The following is a 21,755-nucleotide window of genomic DNA, read 5'->3' as shown; positions in this document are numbered from 1 at the left end:
CATTAGACTCAAGAGGCCTTCATGTACGTCTCTTCTCAGGGACATCGGAGTGCCACACAATGTTTTACGTAAAATCTTTCATGTATTGATCTCAAAAAGTAACATACATTAGCTCTATCTCACTATTGGGTATGTGCCCTTAACATTTCCGCCATGAAAATTCATTTTGGTGTCATTTTGGAAGGTTTTCTTGTGAGTCCGTAAAAATGGCGTAAAACGCGGACAAAATTGTTCACAGCTGTGACTTTTGAGTGATAAATGCTTCAAGGGGTCTTCCCCATGCTGTTGCCATGTCATTTGAGCACTCGTCTGAGACTTTTGTGCCATTTTTAGGGTTTCTACATGCTGCCGGTGGTCATTTCACAAAAATACTCGGGTCTCCCATAGGATAACATTGGGCTCGTTGCTCGGGCCGAGTACACGAGTATCTTGGGATGCTCGGCCCGAGCCTCGAGCACCCGAGCTTTTTAGTACTCGCTCATCACTACTAGTTACGAGTACCGAGCATGGTAGTGCCCGCTCATCACTAGTTACGATCACCCGAGCATGGCAGTGCTCACTCATCACTAGTTACGAGTACCGAGCACCAGAGCATGGTAGTGCCCGCTCATCACTAGTTACGATTAGTGAGCACCCAAGCGTGGTAGTGTCCGCTCATCACTAGTTACGATTAGTGAGCACCCAAGCATGGTAGTGCCCGCTCATCACTAGTTCTGAGTACCGAGCACCTGAGCATGGTAGTGTCCGCTCATCACTAGTTACGAGTACCGAGCACCTGAGCATGGTAGTGCCCGCTCATCACTAGTTACCAGTACTGAGCACCCGAGCATGGTAGTGCCCGCTCATCACTAGTTACGAGTACTGAGCACTCGAGCATGGTAGTGCCCGCTCATCACTAGTTACGAGTACTGAGCACCCAAGCGTGGTAGTGCCCGCTCATCACTAGTTACGAGTACTGAGCATCCAAGCGTGGTAGTGCCCGCTCATCACTAGTTCTGAGTACCGAGCACCCGAGCATGGTAGTGCCTGCTCATCACTAGTTCTGAGTACCGAGCACCTGAGCATGGTAGTGTCCGCTCATCACTAGTTACGAGTACCGAGCACCCGAGCATGGTAGTGCCTGCTCATCACTAGTTCTGAGTACCAAGCATGGTAGTGCCTACTCATCACTAGTTCTGAGTACCGAGCATGGTAGTGCTTGTAAAATGTAACCTAAATGTTTGAGTGTGATTGGACAGTATGTGAGCATTTAGGGCATAATTTTGATCTTTTGCCCCGGGCCCCACTTTTGTCTAAAACCAGCTGTGGGTGTGTGTCGCCCACCTGTAGCGGTCGCCTCAGGGACGTCACTCCACCTTCTAGGACGCCACAGGGGCTCCATTTGATTACTGCTGGCAACAGGTATGTCATGTTTATTTACATGGGAGTCGTGACGCCACTCTCAGTTTGCTGTCAGGATGAGGAATGACCGCCACTGCAGTTTAACGAGCGTCTGGGGCTGGTGGGATCTGCAGTTAGATGGTGTGGCCTCCTGAGAGTGAGGCTGGCCCCAGGGGCTCGGGTGTATGTGTGTAGAACAACAGGTCGCAGAGTAACTCAGTCTCAGTCAGAAATGTCTTTCAATCTGTTTACTTACTTTCTGGTGGTAGAGTGAGGCAACCCGGGCGATACTGAGATGAACCAGGTATTCTTCAGGCTGGTTTAGGGGTAACCACTGACTCGCCTTCCTAGCACTCCTTGTTTCGGACAACCCCTGACTTAAAGTACCGTGGGATTCATCCAGGGAAGTCGCAACTGCCTTTTCTCCCCCTTCTGGCCCGTTTGCTGGCAGTGTGGACCAAGGAAGATGGCTCCAGGCTCGATCCTCCTTATGTGCCCCCTCGTTGCTGCTGATGCTCGGACAACATGTTGGTTGGTGAGGAACCTCTAGTCCCTTCACCTGGAGGTTTAGCAGACCACTAAATGGATGTCTGGCTCTAGGGACCTGTACCCCGTGCGTGCTTGGTTACCAGGAGTCCCCGTACTCAACTCCTTACTGCTCTCTCTCTCTTCAGGTGTCTTTCAGGCTGACTCTGTGGCAACCGTCTCCCCCGTCAACGGCCACCACACGTGCAGAGTCTGACTAGTGTGTCCGCTCTCGTGCGTCTCCACTTCAGACTCTGCTTTCTCCTCTCCTGCTCCTGCTTTGACTGCCACTGCAACCTAGCTTCCAGCCCCTCCCCAGCACCCCTAGCTGAGATGTGGAGGCCACGCCCCCTCTAGTGTCTGCCCAAGGGTCCCCTCTAGTGTGTGTGAGAGACCTGGTTGCTATGTGTCTGTGCGTACACACCCTATTCCAGCCTTCCGGATTACCTGTTTGCACTCACCCAGGATGGGTGCAGTACTCAGTGGCGCCTGACCAGGTCAGGGGCGCCACAGGTGCGTCCTCCACTATTGACTGCATTTCTTCTGCTTCTGTGCTGCTTTTTTAATGCACCATAAACTTGCTGCTTTTTGGGGGAGGGTTTTGCAGATTTTTCCTGAAATTTGTTCCTTTCTGAGAAAAATGTAAAATTTGCATCATTAGCTGACTTACTGCTGAATTCGCATCCACAGCACTGCTCCGTCTCTTGCTTTTTTTTTTGTATGCAGCGTGAGGGTGAGATTTATTAAAATCACACCCAAAATACTAGAATTATAATACACTTCAGATGCAAATCCCTGGCAGAAAATCCACTGCAAATCAGTCCTACGTGGACGAACCGCCAAATTGCATTTCAGGTGTCGGTACCATAATACGGCGCCTGCAGACGTCTGTATACTTCCGCACGCCTCAGATTTACTATTGCTTTATCCTAGAGCCACTGGGAGAGACTTTCTGCGATCCGATATCGTACAGCACACCATATGGCGGCATGTCGTGGAGGCAGGAATATTAGGGCTCAGCCACCCAGAGGCGGGCAGGCAATATTGTCACCGCTCCCGAGACCTTGCCAGAACCTTGTTCCGTTACGATTAATGTCCTACATGACGACACGTCCATAATTAATCAATCAGGAGACGTAGCAAGAAGCGTATAAGCGGCGTCCTCCTCCATTGTATTTCTATATGACAGTTTTATTTTGTTGCTGCTGCTCAAACAAATCTTGGCAAACTCTCGCTCAAAATGCACGATTTAGAATAATAACTAATGAATACAATCCTATCGGGGAAAGTGGCTGTAAATAAATGACAAATAAACCGAGGCCCAACGCACCACGGCTGCGATTAATTAAATATATATATTAATATTAAGTGCAATCACTCCGCCGTTCTAGCTGATAAGGATAAAGACGCTTTCTGTTTGTTGGCTTTTTACATGAAATATTTTTGTTTTTTAATCTGTTTTGCTTCAGTATTATAATCTTCTATTTTCTTATATTTTTAGGGTTGGCTAATATGGGCACAGATGGGTGCAGTACCCGCACCTCACGCAGGTGGATCACTGTGGGATCCTTTAGATGGAACGGAGACGCTCCGGGCCGTGCAGGAATAAAGATAAATGCACATTACGTTTCTGGCCACTGTTGGGTGCATATGACGCTCCCACGGGGTTTGGGGGGTTACTAGTCACCGGGCCGGTGTAGGGGGTTGGGATGTCACAGCAGCTAGGCTCTGATCTGTGACCCCGGTGGTGTCAAGAAATGGGGGAGGATGATGGGGATATTAGTTATTTGTGACGCCACCTGTGGTGTGCAGCTAAAATAGGAGCCACCGCTGAGAGAGGTTTCCCCTGAAGGCAGATGGTAGTGCAGCTAGCTTGGTACAGCTCTCTACAGGCAGAGCTCAGGCCCACAGGGAGGTTGGGAGTAGTAGTCCACTCTAAGGCTGGAATCACACTTGTGTGTGTAAAATCGGTCCGATTCTCATGCTAGAAAGTCAGACGATTTTAGTTCACTTTTCATCAGTGTGCTGTCAGTGTGCTGTCAGTGTGCTGTCAGTGTGCAGTCAGTTTTCACCCTCAGCAGCTGCTCCTCATGTACTGTTATGTACAGGAGCATTTACATTGTTCTCTGCTACATGCGTGAAATGTATTGAGAAAAACGCACGTCACTAGGACGGTGTGTGTGCTGTCCGTGTGCCATCCTTTTTTTTTTTTCACGCACCCATAGACTTGCATTGAAGAGACTCGTGCGAGAAACTCACCAAAACGCAGCATGCTGCGTTTTTTTTTTTTCTCAGTCCGATTTGGACTGAGATAAAAAATAGCAGATGGGAGCTGCCTCATTGTTTAACATGTGTCCAAGTGCAATGCGAAAAGGATTTCACACGGACGGCACACGGACCATCCTAGTGACATGCGTTTTTCTCAATAGATTTCTATCATGTAGCAGAGAACATTGTAAATGGTCCTTTATAACAGTACATGAATGAGGGTTAAAACTGATTGCACACTGACAGCATACTGATGAAATGTGAGAAGAAATCGTCCGACTTTCTGGCATGAGAATCGGAACGATTTTATACTCGCAAGTGTGATTCCAGCCTAATAAAGGAGCACAGGGCGTGGGAAGGATTGGATGACACAGAGGTTGTGTACCACCTGGGGCTCGGCCGGCTGCCAAGCCACTTGAATCCGTGCTCGTCGGTGGGTGGCTCGAGCTCCTCACGGACCCGGGGGGGGTCACATCGCTCTGAAAGGGAGTTGCTGGCGCTACGTGAGGGGTGGTTTTCGGTGGGGATTAAGTTCGTGACGCCACCCACGGGTTGTGGTGAATGGATGGACACCACCGCTGCCGTTGACTAGGCTCCCGGGGACGGTGTTGCGCAGCTTGGTGTTGACCCCTCCGTGGGTAGGGGGATGATGGGCCCGAGGGAGGTGTTGAGGCGGGAGAATGGGTGATGCGTGCTGGCGTGTCGGTGCAGTGCGGCGCGTGGCCCGAAGGCACTGTTGTACTCACTATTACAAACACGCTGGAGTCTCTGGTAAACCAAACAAGATGGTGGACGGTGCCCGCAACCGGCTGCGTTTTTCCCTTTTTCAGGTTGGTGATGTCCGCCTTTCTCCTGCACCTCACTTTTTTAGAAAATGATGACTCCTATGCCTGAGCAACAGTAGTCCGCTCCCCAGTCTGATGTATGCCAGTAGAGCCCGTGTGCCCGCAGACGCTGGCCCATGGGGTTTCGATGTCTGGGCGGTGGCTTTCTACCCCTATCGTTGGGCTGTTGTCTTCAGTCGGGTCTTAGGTGGGAAAGTGCCTAAAGTACAGTCCTTAATCAGTTGATTCTACTCGGTCCAGTTGTTTATGGGCCTCGTACTGGGTCTGAGTACCCCTCCTGGTGCTCCGGTTTCCAATCGGTTCCCCGGTCCGGTACCGGCAGGCCAAGTCCCGGTCCCTTACGGTTCCACCGGCTGTAATTCCAGCTCCTGCAGGCGGCCACCACCGTCTGCCTCCTTGCCACGGTACCAGGGCTACGACCCCGGCACCGGTCAGTGTTAACTCTGCAAGCCTGACACCTCTGGCCTGCTGCACTTGAACTTGACTCTCCACTTCACTGCACAGGTAGGAAAAATGGACCATATCACATGTACTAATGTGTGAATGGGACCTTACATGACATCCAAGCACCTGTCCAACATAAGGTAAGTGCTAAAAGTTGTTTTGTTGTTTTTTTTTAATTTCTTCTTGTTTGAGGCAGCTATTTGGAAACCGTTGCAGATAACGCTCCCTCTTTGGGCTGTTTTTGTAGGAATCTGTCATTTCCTGAAGCATTTGGGAAGCTTTAGTATTATAATTATTATTATTTATTTAGTATGTATTTATGTTATAATTTTTCCTTAAAGTAGCTTTGTTTGTTTGTTTTTTTGTTTTTTTTTGCAGCCTGTGGATTGGCTATTGTTTAGTTTAGAGCTATTTTCAAAGAAATGTGTGTACATATATATAATAAATATATATATATATATGTGTGTTTTATTGATTCTGATTATTTTTTTTTGTTTTCTTTCTCTGCGTGTTTATCAAAAACATCACTGGAAAACCACTCAAAACATTGAGCCTATGAACAACAAGGTGATTTTTGTGCCACATTCACACAATCAGTATTTTACATGAATATTTATAAGCCATGAAAAATGTGTTCCACACATTTCTATTAGGCTATGCTCCTGCGATCAGTATTTGTTGAGGTTTTTTTATGCTGCAGAACATCCGACAATTTCTGCCACTTAGTTTACTTACGTTTTCATTGCATTTTTGTATGCGTTTTTATTGCGTTTTAAGACTATGTGCGCACTAGGCCGTTTTACCCGCGGATTTGCTGCGGAAATTTCTTGAGAAATGTCTGCAATCTTTGAGCAGACATTTCCCAGCAAATCCTATGAGAAAAAAAAATAGCTGTGTACACGCTGCAGATTTTTCCTCAAGAAATTTCCTTGAGAAGATTTTCTTGAGAAACTTTCTTGAGAAAATGAGCATGTCAATTCTTTTCCGCAGGTACCTGCGGATTTCTGCAGTACAGCCTGCAAAATCCGCAGGGAACAACCTGCGGGAAAATCGCGGCTAATCCGCGGCTAATCTGCGGCAAATCCGCATGCGGATTTGGTGCGGATTTTTACCGGAGGTCCGGAAATCTTACACTCCCAGAAGTTTCTCAAGACATTTTCTCGAGAAACTTCACATTTCTAGTGCGCACAAAGCCTAAGGCCTTATTCACACACTGCGTTTCTACCCACGTGTTTTTGCAGTTTTGCTGCAGATATTTCTTGAGAAAATGGTTGTAACCTTTCTGCAGACATTCCCCAGCAAAAATTGAATTGTAAAACGCTGCGTTTTTGATACAGCGAAAATACGCAATATCAAAAACGTGATTAAAAACTCATCGTGGGCACGTGCGCTTACACTTTTTCCTTTGATTTTTTTCCACTCCTCATTTTGGCTTAAGGCCCCGTTACACGTGTTGATGTGTCGTTCGATCGCATGTGCGATCACACCCGCCCCCCTCATTTGTGCGTCACGTGCAATTTGTTGCCCGTGTCGCACAAAGTCGGTAACCCCCGTCACACGTACTTACCTGGGCAGCGAACATCCTCTTCCTGAAGGGGGAGGGACGTTCGGCGTCACAGCGCCGTGACACAGCAGCCGCCCAATAGAAGCAGAGGGCCGGAGATGAGCGGGACGTAACATCCCGCCCACCTCCTTCCTTCCTCGTTGCCGGCGGGACGCAGGTAAGCTGTCGTTCCCGGGGTGTCACACGTAGCGATGTGTGCTGCCTCGGGAACGATGAACAACCTGCATCCAGGAATCTGACCGATATTATGAAAATGAACGACGTGTCATCGAGCAACGATAAGGTGAGTATTTTTGCTCGTTAACAGTAGCTCGTAGCTGTCACACGCTGCGATATTTCTAACGATGCCGGATGTGCGTCACGGAATCGGTGACCCCAACAAGATATCGCCCGATATATCGTAGCATGTAACACCCCCTTTACACATAAAGATGTAAAATACTGAATGTGTGACTGTCCCTACAATACTATCAGGGAGTCTTTCACGCATTTTTTAAAAGCAATTTTTCAGGCCCTTGTTTTGGACTGGATCCGCTTCAAAATACAACGTCTCCACATAGAATATTGCAATAAAAAAGTATACTGCACGATAGAAGGTTTTTTTTTTGGGGTTTTTTCTTTTTTTTTTTTTTAAGGAGTGACTCTTGGCATAAGAAAGTACAATTTGCTTCTCTTTCCTGGACATTTTAATAAACTGTAATACATACTGGCCAAATGGAGGCCATACGGATGCACCTTTTGGCCTCCAGTCTGTTCAATAGGGGCCTATAGACCTACCCCAAAGATTGATTGGGAATTTAGATTGTCACTGTCCTCATTGGGGCTCACAATCAATTCTGTAAGGCGCTGTGGAATTAATAGCGCTATACAAGTGAGTAAAATATAGCAATAGAGGAAAAAGCCCCCAACGTATTCTTTCAGCTAATTGCACTCAGCCATGCACGGACGCCAACCTGCGCCTCTGTGCAGCTGTATGATTGCGGCTTCAGGCAAAGTTTACAAAATGCATTCTTTAATGCAGATTTGATGTTGTACGTATGCCAGGTGCATGCACGGCTTCCAGGGGCACACTCAACCGGTTTACGTGCATGGCTCCCTACTCACCGGGGGCTTTTAAAGCCCATTAGACACGTTCTAGATATAATTGTTGTGCAATGTAAAACCTGATACAAATATGTTTTAATGAGGTCGCGCACACGGACCGCGCTCTTTGTTCTGATTGCGTTGCATTTATTTTAATGCTGCGTACAGTAGAAGGATGTATTCAGAGTAACGCTTCTTCGTGGAGTCTGTGGGGGATGCAGCTCAGGATGTGGAGCCATTGCATTATTAGGAAAGCACTTCTATAAAAAACACAAGTGCATATGCTCACATTATTAAATGCTTCCAGATTACTCATATAGATGCTTTTACAACAAATGCCTATCTAATGCGAAGATCTAAATTCAGTCAGGGTAAGTCTCGTTTTGCCAGTTAAAGGAAACGTGCATGAAATTAGGGCTGCACGGTGGCTCAGTGGTTAGCACTATACTGTGGCTCAGTGGTTAGCTCTGTTGCTTTGCGTCACTGGGGTCCTAGGTTCAAATCCCAACAAGGATGACATCTGCAAGTATTTTGTATGTTCTCCCCGTGTTTGCGTGGGTTTCCTCCAGGTTCTCCCGTTTCTTCACACTTCATAGACTGATAAGGAACATAGATTGTGAGCCCTGATGGGGACGATGATGATCACATCTGTAAAGTGCTAGGGAATTAATGGCGCTATACAAAAAAAGACACAGACGCGTTTCAGACATAGTCCTTACTCAGAGTCAATAGTTTATTTACTATGTTCGAAACGCATCTGTGTCTTTTTAAAGCTCTGCATTTTTATTGGATTAAATAATGAATAGATTTTTTTATATTAAAGGATGCTGAATACCCCTTTTTTTGTACTCCCTGGAATAGTACTAGTTCAGTACGATCCTGAATATTTAGTATTTGCTTATCACTCGTCATAAATCATCTGAGTAGAGCTCCAACTCTCTTCAGATCCAGCTCACTGGTGGACTCTTAATTAACTCATTCAATATCCAACATAGTGCAGAAAAAAAGAAACATCTTGTAAAAGGCAAACGGTAAGATTTTTAATGAAACTACATTGCAAAACTTATTTTTAGCCCAAAATACCTGCAACTAAGGGGGAAAAAAGTTTTCAAAGGTGTCTACCGTATATCCTTTTAACAACATTTTCAAATGGAATGCAAATGCTCCAGAATCTGCAAAGTAAAATCAGTGGTAAATCTGAACCATTTTTGTAATCAAATCTACACATTTTGCTGCAAAACAGATCAGTCCCTTGTTGGCGTACCCTAAAGGAGTTGTCCACTGTGGATAATCCCAGCTTCTTTGACAATAAAGAGATGCTGTACTCCTGCTGTGGTCCTCCCTGCAAAATTGTTGTGAATTTGCTGGGGAAAGTGACCTCCACAAGTTGCAATGGTGGGGATTCAGTTTCCCTGCAGTGCCTCCGGAAGTAAAATGAAGTATTGCATAGTGTTAATTAAAACCACTGTAATATAGGACAGGACAGGTCCCCCAGAGCGAGAGACCCTCAGTACCATTACTCCATTACTCCGATTTGGCCCAGAGATGATGGCAATTTACTTTTGGGGTACATTTTTAGTATATGTATGTGCGTATATATATATATATATATATATATATATATATATATATATATATATAAAAACATAAATAAATGATAATAATTAATTATTATTTTTTTTTATATAATAAAGATATTTATTTTACTTTTATTTTTTTTAACTATCAATTTTTATTAGGGTTTGGTAATAACAGAAATGTGCGCATTCCAAATGCATCCAAATAGTACATTAATCATTATGAGCATACATAAAAGTTACTGTTAACTGATTATAACAGTTATAACAATAACAAAGGTGACATTAAGACATACAATGACAAGCTGGGATGGGTTGGTTGATGGGGAGAGGGCAGGGAAGAAGGTGGTGGAGAAGTTAGAAGATAAATGTAAGTTCAGTAAACCTTAACCCTATAGGTCTTCATCAGCTGCAAAGTAATCCCAGGGCGCCCAAACCGCCAAGAAATGGCCTGTTGAGGCATTTAGTAGCGCAGTAAGGTGTTCCATCCTCCTGACATCTAGTATTCTACGCTTGAGGTTTTGGAGGGATGGAGCCCTCGTCTGTCTCCAACAACGTGCAATCAGGCACCGGGCCGCTGTAAGGGCCCATGCGCCCGTTGCGTATTCACATGCATTTATGCTGCATATTGCACTGCAGCGTAAATGCATGCATCCTGCATCCCCTGCACAATCTATGAAGATTGTGGATGATACGTGCGCACAATGCTTTTATGAACGCAGCGATTTGGGTGCTAAAATTTTGACCCAAATCTGTGCGTTCATAAAATGAGCATGTCAATTATTTCTGCGTTATGGATGCAGCTCCCACTGTATATGGTGGGGGCAGCAGCCAGAGCGCATGAAATCGGCTTTTTTTATCAAAAAAAGTGCATTTGTGACGCCCTGGACTAGCCAGGTAGTCACAGACATAACAACATACACGCCCCCCCCCTCCCCTAGACAGTTACACCAGTCAGACCAAACCCTGGAGGGAGGCAACAAGGGTTTTTATGTCCACACCAGGTGGGGTGGAGCCAGGTGGTTGGCCCCACCCACCGAGGAGTTCACAGGCCTGGAGGGGGGAAAACAGACAGATGAGTTTAGGAGTTGAAAGTGAGAGGAGTGAAACGTGTGCTTGTGCCTGGGTAGGAGCCCAGGCACTGACAGCAAGGTTGGCAGACGGTGGTGGCCGTCTGCAGGAGTTAGCGGAACTCTGCAGAGCTGTAGGACCGGGGTCGGGCGGTGGCCCGCCGGTACCGAACCGGGGAGCGGAGTGAAGCTAAGCACACAGGCTGGGCCATCGGACCCCGACCAGGCTTGGAGCCGCCGACAATAGTCAAATCCGAGTGTGACAGGAACCCCAGGGGTTTCCCAACAACCAAGACCTGACAGAAGGCAACAGTCCACACCGAGAGGATATACAGCCATCGCCATAGGCTAGAGATCCAAGGGCCAGCGCCTGCGGGCAAAACGGGCTCCTACGGCACCTATACGCCGGGGAGCGGACTACCGGTGGGCAACCACAGGAGTCAGAACATTCTAAAAGGTGCAGGGAAAGACAGCCTCGATCAGCCGTCCGGGGAGAGCACAACAACACTGCAGCCGGCTGCGGGACCCGTCCATCCGGCCGTTTGGTTCACCAGAGACTCTGTCATTGAGTGAGTACACCAGTGCCATCTGACACCGTGCCTCGCTGCCCCTGCAACCCTGCATCCCAGCCATCCAGCCTCCCCGTATCACCACCGGGCCCCGGGATCACCAACCCCTACCCACGGAGGGGACAACATCCTAGCTGCTCCCTACCATCTCTCCCGGGATCCCGTCACCAGCAGCGGTGGGGCCCTCATCACCACATCCCGTGGGTGGCGTCACGAACTCTCTCCCTAAACAAACCCTCCCTTTTCACTCACGGGTGAGGAGCGCTGCTCGAGTCCCTGGGTCTGACCCACCGCTCGAGCCACCGAGCAGCAGCAGCAGAAGCCCCGGACCAGAGCGTGGCGAGCGCGTCCCCTCTGCCCGCGACACATTCATTATGCAATCTTTCTGTAGCGATTTGACGCGCACCTGTGCTGTCAAATCGCTGCATAATATTCTGCAGTAACATGCGCATGAGCCCGAAGGATGTGAAGCAGTAACTTGGATACCAATTGGCATATTCCCCTTTAGCCATATTATTAAGGTAGAGAGACCAGGACTGTGATGGTGTGATATTGTGGGTTGTATATAATTTTATGTAGGTTTGTATTTAAGGCGTGGTGTTTTGTCCATTCTATGTATTATTTGTCCTGTTTGCAGGTTAATCACCCCCTGCCGGGCTTTTGTCCCTAAGTCTGTGGGAGGGGGCCTGTTTCACCCAAACTCTCTGCTTACCTTTTGGGATTATTCATTCTGACTGGGAAAGACAGGAGAGGACTAAAGGCCCCGTCACACTAAGCAACATCGCTAGCAACATCGCTGCTAACGAACAACTTTTGTGACGTTGCTAGCGATGTTGCTGTGTGTGACATCCAGCAACAACCTGGCCCCTGCTGTGAGGTCGTTGGTTGTTGCTGAATGTCCTGGGCCATTTTTTAGTTGTTGCTGTCCTGCTGTGAAGCACAGATCGCTGTGTGTGACAGCGAGACAGCAACAACTAATGTGCAGGCAGCAGGAGCCGGCTTCTGCAGAGGCTGGTAACCAATGTAAACATCGGGTAACCAAGAAGCCCTGTCCTTGGTTACCCGATATTTACCTTCGATACCAGCCTCCGCCGCTCTCACTGCCTGTGCTGCCGGGTCCTGCTCAGTGCACATGTAGCTAGCTGCAGGACACATCGGGTTAATTAACCTGATGTGTGCTGTAAGTAGGAGAGCAGGGAGCCAGCGCTAAGCATTGTGCGCTGCTCCCTGCTCTGTGCACATGTAGCTGCAGCACACATCAGGTAATTAACCCCATGTGTGCTGTAACTAGGAGAGCAAGGAGCCAGCACTAAGCATTGTGCGCTGCTCCCTGCTCTGTGCACATGTAGCTGCAGCACACATCAGGTAATTAACCCCATGTGTGCTGTAACTAGGAGAGCAAGGAGCCAGCACTAAGCATTGTGCGCTGCTCCCTGCTCTGTGCACATTTAGCTGCAGCACACATCGGGTAATTAACCCGATGTGTGCTGTACTAGGAGAGCAGGTAGCAGCGCTCAGTGTGCGCTGCTCCCTGTTCTCTGCACGTGTAGCTCCGTGCGGTGGTAACCAAGGTAAATATCGGGTTGGTTACCCGATATTTACCTTAGTTACCAAGCGCAGCATCTTTCACGCTGCGCTGGGGGCTTGTCACTGGTTGCTGGTGAGCTCACCAGCAACTCGTGTAGCCACGCTCCAGCGATCCCTGCCAGGTCAGGTTGCTGGTGGGATCGCTGGAGCGTCGCAGTGTGACAGCTCACCAGCAACCTCCTAGCAACTTACCAGCGATCCCTATCGTTGTTGGGATCGCTGGTAAGTTGCTTAGTGTAACTGGACCTTAAGATTGATCCTCTGAGGGAGAAGCTGACACCCCAGAGAGACTGTGAGAAACCTCGATTTCCCTAGTAAAGGTCTGCTGGAGGATTATGACTAACCTCCTGGGACATTTATCCATTACTGGGCTACTTTACCCTCTGTATTGTGGATTATTTGATGGACTTTTTGTCGTGCTTGGAATAAATGTTCTTCGGATTGTTCACCCATCTCTCGCTCTGTTGTGTGATATCTGAGAAGGACCCCGTGACAAGGACCGTATGTAATATACCGTGCCCAGCAATACCGGTGCTGCATGAGCTGTGATCCTTTGTTTACACAGTCCGCTTCCCTTTAACCAGCCACATTGAACTAATTTTGCTTTGAATATGGCATTTAAAACCTAAACAAAAGCTCGTCTTGTATATATCCATCAATCTCCCAAAATAACTCTCCTAGGAGAACAAAGGTTCACACTTCTTATTTTTTTTTTGTCTCTGGTTTTAAAACTGTAGATTTAAGAGGAGGGGGAAAAAAAGTTCCTATCTGACATCGCCTTCGCCATTCTCATCCCCTCAGCCATTTCCTGCAGAAGTCGGAGTTTATTAAAGACGGAAGACATGCCTATTAAACAGCGGCCGCCTCAGTAAATAAGACGTCGTTTTCCATGGCAACCGGGAAAACAAACGGAATGAAACAAAGATGAAAATCATCATAAATCTGAACTTTGTCAATTTTTGTTTAGTTTCTGAACTTGGTCATTTTTTTGTAACGGGAAACGACTTTCAATAACAAACAGACGTTTGATTTCCATAGAATAATAAAAAAAAATGCTTAAATTTGGGGATGGTTTGGGCAGAGAAGGACAGATGTGTTTGCAGATATGACGTGAGAACGGTTTTCTTTGGAATGTGGACAATGTTTCGCTATTTATTCCCATATTCTACAGGATTGGATGTGAAATGTGGAAAATCCGATGTAATCCCAGATCCGTAAAAATTAAAGTTGGTTCTGGAGCAGTTTTCGACATTTTGACAGATGCACATTAAAAAAAAAAAAATTCTTTAAATTCTCTTTTTGTCATTTGGTGTATATGTATCAAATGAAGTGGGGTGGGGGGGTTAGAGTATGTGCAAACATTGCATTTTTGCAGCTGAAAAAAGGTAGGGTTTGTGTGTTTAAGGCTAAGACCACACTTTGCGTTTCCACCTGCGTTTCAGCTGCTTTTTAGGTCCGTTTTGAGAAGCACCTTTTTCATGCCAAAAGGCATGCGTTTTGATTTTTCAGCAAAGTCAATGGAAAATGGTGATTTTCAGACCGCACTTTGTGTTTCTAAACGCTGCGTTTAATTTGCATATTTTGTGGCAAAAACCATGCGTTCAAAGAAGCAGCATGTCAATTGTTTTTGCCATTTTGGCTGCGTTCTACACCCATTGAAATCAATGAGTTGTAGAAAATCGCTGCCAAAATGTTAAGCAGTGCACTTGCATTGCATTATTATTGCGATCCACATGTTTTTTTTAACATAACAAAGGCAGTTCTTTCGTCTTTCTCTCTCTGTCGGTCGGTCTCTCTCTATGTCTCTATCTCTCTCTCTGTTCATGTCTGTCTCTCCCTCCCACCCCCTCTCTCATACTCACCGATCCACGATCACCGGCGCGGCACTGCACGGCGTTCTCACTGTGGCGGCTTCTCTTTTGAAAATGCCGGCCGCTCATTAATCCATCACATATTCCCTGCTTTCCCCGCCCACCGGCGCCTATGATTGGTTGCAGTCAGACACGCCCCCACGCTGAGTGACAGGTGTCTCACTGCAACCAATCACAGCCGCCGGTCGGCGTGTCTATATCGAGCAGTAAAAAAAATAAATAAATGAAAAAAAACGACGTGCGGTCCCCCCCATTTGGATACCAGCCAGGGTAAAGCCACACGGCTGAAGGCTGGTATTCTCAGGATGGGAAGCTCCACGTTATGGGGAGCTCCCCAGCCTAACAATATCAGCCAGCAGTCGCCCGGAATTGCCGCATGCATTAGACGCGACAGTCCCGGGACTTTACCGCCTCATCCCGAATTGCCCTGGTGCGGTGGCAAATGGGGTAATAATAAGGAGTTAATGGCAGCAGCCCATAGCTGCCACTAAGTCCTAGGTAATCATGGCAGGCGTCTCCCCGAGATACCTTCCATGATGAACCTGTAAGTTTAAGTAAATAAACACACACATCCAAAAAATCATTTATTTGTAATGAAAGACAAAAAAAACACCCTCTTTCACCACTTTATTAACCCCTCAAAAACACCTCCAGGTCCGACGTAATCCACGCAAGGTACCTGACGCTTACAGCTCTGCTACATCGAAAGCTGACAGGAGCAGCAGTAGAACACCGCTGCTCCTGTGAGCTCCATGCAGCAACTGAAGTGAGTCGCGCGATCAGCTGTGCTGTCACTGAGTTTACTCGCGGCCACCACTCTCCGGTGGAGGACTGCAGCTGTGGCCACAAATAACCTGAGTGAAAGCACAGCTGATCGCGCGGCTCACTGCAGTCACTCAGGGGATTTGCGATCACAGGTGAGTCCTTCACATGTGACCGCAATGTGACCGCAAATCAAGCTGCGGCACATGCACAGAGCCGCGCAATCACAATGAAGTCGGGTGAAGTTCATCCGAGTTCATTCTGATCGCGTGGCACTGTCCTGCAGCCAGCCATGACAGTGCGGTCCCACTCGGCTCTGCTGAAAGTCTATGGGGATGCTGCAGAGCCGAGTGGGTGCGTTCTGTGAAAAATGTGCGTTCTGGATGCTTTTCCGACTCTGTCTATGGCAGAGAAAGCATCCAGAATGCAAGAATTCTCACCAGGAATGTCCGCACTTTGCGTTCTGCAGAATGCGTCTCAGAACGCAGCTTTTTCGTCTGCGTTCTGAGACGCACACGCAGTGACTTACACGCTGCAGAATAGAACGCAAAGTGCGGTCTCAGCCTTACTCCTTTTGGCTAAAAGTAATTTTTGCTATCAGATATTATAACTTTTTTTTTTTTTTTGCAGCATTTACCTTTTTAGAACCTCTTCGCTGTACTGACCATTGCTGACTGCACAATGAGTTAACTAAGAGTCTGTCAGTGAGCTGGTTCTGATGAAAGTTTATAAAGCCAAAATCAGACAGGTGTATTTCAGTCTGTTTTCCCAGTCTGACTCGCAGCCTCTATGAAGCTGTAGATTTGTGTCAGGAGATCTGCAATCAGTCCAGGCAATGCAATTTGTATATAGATTATCAAATACATCAGTCTAGCAGCGCTCAGACACCCGTATAGTAAGTATGTGCTGACCATATGTGCTGCAGACCGCAGATGCAAACACACAGACCTATCATTGTTAAGCCTGCTTTACACGTTGCAATTTGGCATACGATATCGTATGCGATGTGACCCGCCACCATCGTATGTGTGGCACGTTCAATTTGTTGAATGTGCCACACAAATGATTAACCCCTGTCACACGTACTTACTTTCCATACGACCTCGATGTGGGCGGCGAACGTCCACTTCCTGGAGTGGGAGGGACGTTCGGCGTCACATCGACGTCACGTGGCAGCCGGCCAATAGAAGCGGAGGGGCGGAGCTGAGCGGGACGTAAACATCCCGCCCACCTCCTTCCTTCCGCATTGTGGGCCGGGAGCCGCAGGACGTAGGTAAGATCTGTTCATCGTTCCCGGGGTGTCACACACTGCGATGTGCGCTACCCCGGGTACGAGGAACAATCTGACGTGCAATTCATGAGGAATGAACGACGTGCGTGCGATGAACGTTTTACCGTACAATCGCAATCGCACGTAGCTGTCACACACTGCAATGTACTTACAATGCCGGATGTGCGTCACTTACGACGTGACCCCGCCGACACATTGTAAGATACATTGCAGCGTGTAAAGCGGGCTTTAGTGCACCTGGCCATTTTTGGGTTTTTTTTTTCCTCCACATGGGCCAATGGTCTACATAGAAACAACATGGCCACATGCACTACTTGGTCAATTTTACAGGCCAGAGCACTGCATGCAATGTAAAGGCAGCGGACAAGCATGACCAGTTGTGATTGGCCCAATTTCCAATTTGTCCCTCTGACCTGCCAGCCTAAGGCCCTCTGCACACACTGCATTTTTTGCCGCGGTTTTTGCTGCAGAAAAGGTGCAGTTTTTGTTCCTAACCTTCCTGCAGTCCTTCCCCAGCAAAATCTATGGGAAAACCAAAATGCTGTGCGCACACTGCGTTTTTTTTCTATAGGTTTTGATGCAACTTTTCTGCAGCAAAAAAACAAGTAGCATGTCACTTCTTTTCCGCAGGTACATGCGTTTTTTCCATAGATAATGGTAAAAAAACCCACAGGGACCAACCCGCGGAAAAACCGTGGCAAATTCGCAACAAACTACAGCAAAACCGCATACAGATTTTGGGTGCACTTTGCCACGGATTTTTGCCGCGGGTGCGGAATTTTGCCAGAGGGTGTGGATTTTACTTAAGAAAATGAAATTTCCTGGTGCGCACAGGGCCTAACTCTTATCTTCCTCCTTCTGAGCTCCTCTCAGCTAATTTATGTCCTTATGAAAATTGGTCATAAATCGGATGAGAGGAGCTCGGAAGAAAAAACATTCGGGTTATGAACTTTTCGTAACGATGGATTTTCGGTCAACTCAACCACCAGGATTTTCCTATATAAACTAAAGCCAGTGCTATACTGGTGCTATCAGGCTGATTCTATACATACCTTCAGTTGTGAGATCGGATGTATACATTCTGAAATACAGGCAAGTAAAGTTTGTGAAATGCGCTGTTATTAGATTGATAGGTGCAACAGACTATCCAATAGGTGAGTTGGGTTTTAATAGTTATTCCCGCCTCTGTCTGCTGCCTGTCCTTCCTCCCCTTTGTTCTTCCTCCGTCCTTCTGAAGTGATGAGCCAGGGAGGCCTCTGGCTGTGTAGTCGTGGCAGTAGTGAATCTAAGGCACATCCCTGGCTCCATCACTCCATCAATGTTGGGGACTAGCTTGGTGGGACAGTGTGTGACGGTGTCTTCGCCGGATGATGCACAAACAGTCTTCAGGCAAAGGCTGGTTATAATAAAAGATGACATTTATTTGCACAAAATAATCCGGTCAGCAGAATCCGGCAACTTTCTGTGGAGCTGGGGACAACCTGCCCAAACGCGCCCTCTGGTGGGGATATGCCCTGGGTACTCCGCTTCTCCGGGCTCCCACTCCTAAGTCAAGCATAGACCGAACCCACACCAGCGGATTTCTGACCTTGAGGTTACGTTCCCCTCCGTTGCTCCGGCGTCCCCTGATGTTCCGCTCACGCACACTGTCACCGGTGTTCACACACTGCTGTCCCGGATCCCACTACAGCACGCACACACAAAACTTCCCTAGACATCCAGCCGACTCCTTCTTCCCCGGTGGCGACAGCCGTCCCACCCGGCCACTAGGGGGTGCCCTAACATTGCAATACAATACAATATTAAAAGAATTATAACATTTTTATTAACAACATTTTCCGGTCCTTTAGTAGGGGTTATGAGCACCCACTACATGCCTCCCCTCTTAAAATCCGAGCCTCCCGGCAAGGCTCTTAACTATAAACACACATAAAAATATAGAAACCTTTAGTCCACTCCACATCACAGAGGCACCAGTTCAGCGGCGCTCCCGGTCTTTAGGTGGCGCCCGGAGACGCAGCAGCGCTCCCGGTCTGAGATGGCGCCCGGAGGCTCAACAGCGCTCCCGGTCTGAGATGGCGCCCGGAGGCTCAACAGCGCTCCCGGTCTTAGATGGCACCCGGAGGCTCAACAGCGCTCCCGGTCTTAAATGGCGCCCGGAGGCTCAACAGCGCTCCCGGTCTTAGATGGCGCCCGGAGGCTCAACAGCGCTCCCGGTCTTAGGTGGCGGCCAACGGGCCCGTAGAACTTTTAACCCGTTAAAACAACAACTTTTGCCGGTCTACGAACGATACCGGTCTTTCAACTGGAAATCTTCAGAGATCTATTCCGGAGGCCAGGACCGCTTCCACTCCTCCGCCTGTGCCTGTATGTAGGCACCCAAGGACTGCCCCGTTTGGCGGCGGACTCTCCGGAATGACACTGGGGCAAAAGGTGGCTCTGTGGACACAGCTGCTTCAGCGCCCGGCGGGGGTGATGGCGTCGCTACCCGGGGTGGTTGTGGCGGCACGTCCAGGACGATGACTGGTTTGTTGGTCACACTCTGGTTTACCGTGACCACCGGGGTAACCCTCTCCGGGTCAGATGGTGTTTCCGGAGCAACTGCCAAAGTGCGCTTGGAATGAGAGGGCGCGGTCGGTACCGGCTTTGGGTGGCTCCGGCGCCGTTCCTGCTGCTCCTCCCACTCCAGCTCTTGCTGCCACTGGGCCGCTTCCCGGGCGGTCGGCATCCGTGTGACACCAACGGCAAACAGGCCGCGACTTCCCGCGTCCGGGAGGAATTGGACCTTCTCGCCCGGGTACAAAGTATGGAGCCTCTTGGATAGGCCCTCCACATCCAGGTGGACCCTATTGTAGAAATAGTCGTCCCCCGTGTTGGCCTCGCGGATGAACCCGTAACCCTCCTGCTGGTTAAATTTCACCACTATGCCAGTGGTGAATTGCAGGGCCAGCTCCTCACCGCCGGGACCGGACAACATTTCCCGGACAATGGTTTCAGCCAGTAGGCGTTCTCGGACAGGGTCGGGCACCGGGGACGGAGCTCTGGGGTCCGGTACAGAGGACGGGACGATTACCAGATCCCAGACGAAGCCCAGGTGGTCTTCCTCCAGCCGCTCAGCGAGCACTTCAGCCGGCTCCACAGATGGGACAGCAGGTATGGCGGCGGTGGCACCAGACTGTGGTGTCTCCCAAGGGGAATACGTAACCCCCGGAATCCGGTCTCTCACTGGTGGCTGGGTGGCGTACGTGGCCCGCACTTCCGTAACGGTACCTCCGGTCTTCGCATCCCACGTGGTCTTCCAGGTCACCTTCTCGGGACGCGTGGAACCTCCTGGTCCAATCGGAAGGTCGACCAGAGATGCCTCGCTTGCGGCGGCAAACTTGGGGCGTCCCCGGCCTAGGCTGACCAGAGCCATGGTGGTGGCAAGCTCTTCGGGTTGTCCTGAAGTCTCCATCTCCGACTGCTGTACTACTAATAGCGGCGGCGTCAAAGCTGAGACTGAGGAAAGAGGAGGCGGGCCTTTGTTTCCCGCTCTTAAACAGAATCCTCCCCCAGCCTCACGCATCATCTTGACTCCTCCGCGGCGGTACTTCTTTTTCTTCCGAACACCGCCCACTTCGTATGTCGTCTTCAATGCCCTGGGACTGGCGCCTCCCCTCTTTGGGCGGAGTACTCTGTACCTTTTCCTCGGCACCGGCCAGCCCCAGGCTCTTCTTTTGGCGCCAAACCTTCGCGCCCTTTCCTTATCTTTACAGATAACGGCCCTCCTGCCGCCATCTTGTGCCCGGTCCAACGCTGCGGGCACTGTGTTCTCTTCCCACCAGGGGACTGGAAATCTTCTCTCGTAGTCGGGGTCCTGTGCCCCAGGCACCACCTGATCTCCAGTTTCGTGGGTCCCTGGCAGGGGACTCGTATCCTGCCGACTACGCCACATGAAGTGATGAGCCAGGGAGGCCTCTGGCTGTGTAGTCGTGGCAGTAGTGAATCTAAGGCACATCCCTGGCTCCATCACTCCATCAATGTTGGGGACTAGCTTGGTGGGACAGTGTGTGACGGTGTCTTCGCCGGATGATGCACAAACAGTCTTCAGGCAAAGGCTGGTTATAATAAAAGATGACATTTATTTGCACAAAATAATCCGGTCAGCAGAATCCGGCAACTTTCTGTGGAGCTGGGGACAACCTGCCCAAACGCGCCCTCTGGTGGGGATATGCCCTGGGTACTCCGCTTCTCCGGGCTCCCACTCCTAAGTCAAGCACACACCGGACCCACACCAGCGGATTTCTGACCTTGAGGTTACGTTCCCCTCCGTTGCTCCGGCGTCCCCTGATGTTCCGCTCACGCACACTGTCACCGGTGTTCACACACTGCTGTCCCGGATCCCACTACAGCACGCACACACAAAACTTCCCTAGACATCCAGCCGACTCCTCCTTCCCCGGTGGCGACAGCCGTCCCACCCGACCACTAGGGGGTGCCCTAACATTGCAATACAATACAATATTAAAAGAATTATAACATTTTTATTAACAACATTTTCTGGTCCTTTAGTAGGGGTTATGAGCACCCACTACACTTCCTCCCCATGTAATAACAGAGAGAGGTGGAGGAAGGAAAGGCAGCAGACAGGGGCGGGAATAAGTATCAAAACCCAACTCACCTATTAGATAGATTGATAGGTGCAACGGACTAATAACAGTGCATTTCACAAACTTTACTTGCCTGTATTTCAGAATGTATACATTAGATCTGACAACTAAATAAATGTATAGAATCAGTATGATAGTGCCAGTATAGCACAGGCTTTAGGTTGTATATAAAAATCCTGGTGGTTGGTCCTCTCTAAAGGGTACTTTACACACAACGATATCGCTAGCGATATATCGTCGGGGTCACGGTGTTCGTGACGCACATCCGGC

Source organism: Anomaloglossus baeobatrachus, chromosome 11 (assembly GCF_048569485.1).
Source record: "Anomaloglossus baeobatrachus isolate aAnoBae1 chromosome 11, aAnoBae1.hap1, whole genome shotgun sequence".
Lineage (NCBI taxonomy): Eukaryota > Metazoa > Chordata > Amphibia > Anura > Aromobatidae > Anomaloglossus > Anomaloglossus baeobatrachus.
The sequence above is the reverse complement of the archived record's forward strand: the minus strand, read 5'-3'. Positions refer to the sequence as shown.